This window comes from Myotis brandtii, unplaced genomic scaffold (genome assembly GCF_000412655.1).
Source record: "Myotis brandtii unplaced genomic scaffold, ASM41265v1 scaffold62, whole genome shotgun sequence".
Taxonomy (NCBI): Eukaryota; Metazoa; Chordata; class Mammalia; order Chiroptera; family Vespertilionidae; genus Myotis; species Myotis brandtii.
The window spans coordinates 1070716-1074770 of record NW_005370366.1 but is presented as its reverse complement, the minus strand read 5'-3'; the positions used below and the strand labels follow the sequence as shown (position 1 = coordinate 1074770).

Here is a 4055-nt window from a genome sequence, read left to right as displayed (position 1 = left end):
GGTTAAGCCTTGATTGTTGTAGTTAACACTGGGAGGAATTGACCTCCAGGCCAATTGGTTGTGAGAATCAGCTGTGTCTGCAGTGGGAGAACTTCTGTGCTGGAGACACCCTTATGGGGCAAGACTTGCTTCAATGGGGCTTTGGTGCTCACTGAGTCTGCCCCCTGAGTGTGTCCTTTATGTTTCCACGGAGCTGCAAACTGGATGGTCCCACTCTGACCTCTGGATTTCCTGGCTCCTGGATCTCTATGGAGGTGCTAATCTAGCCTTTGCCTGCGGCTATTCAGCAAAAGCCTCCCTGCAGGGCTTGGGCAGGGCAGGTCCCACGGGATCAACAGGGCGGGGCTAGCAGTTATGGCTGCTCTCAGTCTTTCCCTCAGAGGCTCTGCTTCTCAGTGTCCTGGTAATCGCTGCAAGCCCCTCGGAGAGAAAACTGCCCTCAGGTTCCGACCGATGCCAGACAGTCCCGCTTCTCCCGTATGAGTCTGGGTCCCTAGAGACTCACCCGGAACTGGAGCTCAGAGCCTGAGACTTCCCCCCAATTGAAAACGACAACCGCGCCCTCAGTCGCCAGCCTGCTCCACATGCACCTCCGCACCTTAGTATTTTACTTCCGTGCGCCTCCTCCGCACTGCGCCTCCTCTAAGTCTCGGTATGCTTTTCTCTTTCCTTCTAGTTGTAGAATTTCCACTCAGCCAGCCTTCCTGTGGTTCTGGATGATGTCTGTTCCGTCTTGTAGTTGTATTTTTGAAGTGGTTGTTCGAGACAGCAAACTCCGCTGTTTACCTATGCCGCCATCTTGGTTTTCTCCACTGTTGATATTTGGCTCTGTTGACTAATGAGTTTGCCGACCACTGGTAGCTGAATCACCTGGGCACGTCACTGCTTTTACTTTTATTAGTATTTATTTTATGCTGAATTTATTCCTGGGCCATAAGTTTTTGTTTCTTCAGTTTCTTCTGGGATATTTTTCTTCTGTGCACCTCCGTTTCTGGTTTAGAAACAATCAAGATCATCTCAATGTGGCATGAGCTCTGTAAGTTCTACACTGCATCTTGGGAGCTTTGTTCACCTGGATGTGCTCAATGACCAGGGAATCTACAACTAAACCCTTAAGTTCAGCATTGTTCTCTGTATTTTTAAGTATGTGCAGCAAAAATTCAGCACTCTTTTTGGGCCACTGACCCAGTGTCCAGCCCTGGGCACACTTAACCAGTTCCACCACTGTAACGACAGAATAACACACACTGCTTCTGTAAAGTGACATCCTTCAGATACTTAGTGGCTTTTCAAATATGCATACCCTTGGTGGCCTGAGCAGTTTCACAAGTGTTCTTAAAGTGAATACGAAGATTTGAGCCTCTTGATTTGCATGATTTTGTGGGGTTTTCGGGGTCAAATGAATAGCAAACCTGCTTTGGGGAAGAGGGTCCCTCCCTACCTCCTTTCCACTCTCTGAAAAGCAATGGAAAAAATATCCTCGGGTGAGGATTAACAAAACAAACAAACAAGCAAGTTGCAGAACTAGATATACAGTAAGATACCATATTTATAAATAAACAAAATCCCACAGAATCCATATGAATCACATACTTTTTGTAAGTATCAGCATGGATTGAAGGTGTACACACTAAATCCATAACAGCTATTGGCCATGTAAGAAGAAGGGAAATTAAACTGAGGAAAGAAAAATGCAGACTTTAAACTTCATCTGCAATGCTTTATTTCTTTTATCCAAAAAAGTGAAGCAAAACTGTCAAAATCTTAAAATTTGATTCTGGATGATTAGGTTTAATAATGTGTGCTGTTATTCTTTGTTCCTTTTAAAAAATATCTTTTAAAATATTTCAAATATATATATGAATCAAATTGGAAATAAGTTTAGAAGCTTGCTTGGGGAAACTGTGACATACCTATATAGGTATGTGATTATGATTAATGATCCTGTGAATAAGTGTTTATTAACATGGTGTCATTCCTTCCTTTGGGTTTTTTGTTTTTTTAATTTTGTGAGTGCCTGCTATGATCCATGGGCTAAACCAGGTACAGGGGATACCATGGTGAGCAAAACCACATGATCTATTTCCTGGTGGGATTTACAGTCTGTTCAAGAAGAAAAGCAAGTGACAGTACCTAATTTTGTGAAACAATGTAAATATATATTCCAGAAAAGGAGGCAGCCAAATGTTAAAAGGGATAAAGGGGTATAGTGATTCTGGGTGATTTTAAACAACAAAAATTATGTTGAAATTAAATAATCAGGTAAATAAGTACATCCACATAATTCATCCAGCTGAGAAGGGGGAAAAAGAGAACACAAGGTCAGGTGAGTACAAAGCCTACAATAGTGGCAATGTTACAGTGTATAAATTAATTTATTAAGGTAGCATCTATATGTGTGTGAGGATGTGTGTGTCTTTCTCTATCCCAGGTATTGCCCTAAACTTGTGTATTATTTCATTCAATCCTCTAGACCAGGGGTCCTCAAACTACAGCCCGCGGGCCACATGCAAATACAAATATTGTATTTGTTCCTATTTTGTTTTTTTACTTCAAAATAAGATATGTGCAGTGTGCATAGTTTTTTTTTTAAAACTATAGTCCGGCCCTCCAACGGTCTGAGGGACAGTGAACTGGCCCCCTGTTTAAAAATTTTGAGGACCCCTGCTCTAGACAACCATGTTATTAATCCCATCTTATAGAAAAGGACCCTAACACATGGACAACAGAAGCAACTTGCCCCAGATCAAGGATCTGGGATTCAAACCTTCATAGATAAAACTCCAGAGCTTGGAAACACTGAATTATAGGCTCTCTAAAGGGAATCTCCACAAAGTGTGGATTACAACCTATACTAATAAAGGAGTAAGATGCAAATTGACCATACCTTCGTGACACCCACCAGCCAATCAGGAGTGAGTATGAAAATTAACCCAACAAAGATGGCAGGTTAATTTGCATATGCAGGCGCTGAGCGGCTGGGGGCGGGGCGGGATGCTTGCGTTGTCACCATGGCAGTGACGCAGGCGTTCCACATGGCCCCAGCTGCTCCAGGCCTCTGGGCAGCGTGGGAAGGTGGAAAGGCAGCTCTGGCCAGAGCGAAGGTGGTGCGGCAGCCAGGGGAAAGAAGGCCCATTCTTGCACAAATCATCATGAATCGGGCCTCTAGTGTACTGATAACTAGGAAATTGCAACCAAATTTACCCCTTTATACTTTGAGGGGAAAGGAGTGGTTTTTGTGGAATGAGGAAGAGGTCAGCTCAAAGACTGTATCTCTAGCACCAGTCAGAGCAGAGATGATGCTGGGGCTATGGGCTCAGGGACTCAATTTATCAGTGATGGCTACTTCAACCATTAAAAGACCTTTTGCTTCTTTAGTTCCTGGACATGTCCCAAAAGGTTTATATTATTGGAAGTCAGATTTATGGAAAAGTGGATTACTATTATTTTTCAGAGAGTAATAGATGAATAGACAGTAGATGAGTAAACAAATGTTTTCTATCTTGTATTTTTTGTCTTTTTCTTTGTTGTTGTTTTTTAATTTTTATTTATTTGAGAAAGAGAGAAATGAAGGCAGAAGAGAGTGAAACATTGATTTATTGTCCCACCCATTCATGCATTCACTGATTTTTCTTTTTTTTAAAGACACAGAGAGAAAAACATCGATTTGTTGTTCCACTTATTTATGCATTCATTGGTTGATTCTTGTATGTGCCCTGACCCGGGATTGAACCCGCAACCTTGGCATATCTGGACAATGCTCTAACCAACTGAGCTACCTGGCCTAGTAGGGCCTAGTTTTGTTTTTGTCATTGACTTTTTAAAAAATATATATATTTATTGATTGATTTCAGAGAGGAAGGGAGAATGAGAGAGATAGAAACATCGATGATGGGAGAGAATCATCGATCGGCTGCCTCCTGCACACCCCCTACTGGGGATCGAGCCCGCAACTCAGGCATGTGCCCTTGGCCAGAATCGAACCTGGGACCCCTCAGTCCGCAGGCCGACACTCTATCCACTGAGCCAAGACAGCTAGGGCTTGTCATTGACTT

At 42.8% G+C, this 4055-nt stretch overlaps 1 pseudogene; it reads right to left on the bottom strand.

The window, feature by feature from the left end:
- Positions 1 to 920: 920 nt before the first annotated feature.
- LOC106723661 lies at positions 921 to 3037 on the bottom strand (annotated as a pseudogene).
- Between the last annotated feature and the right edge of the window lie 1018 nt (positions 3038 to 4055).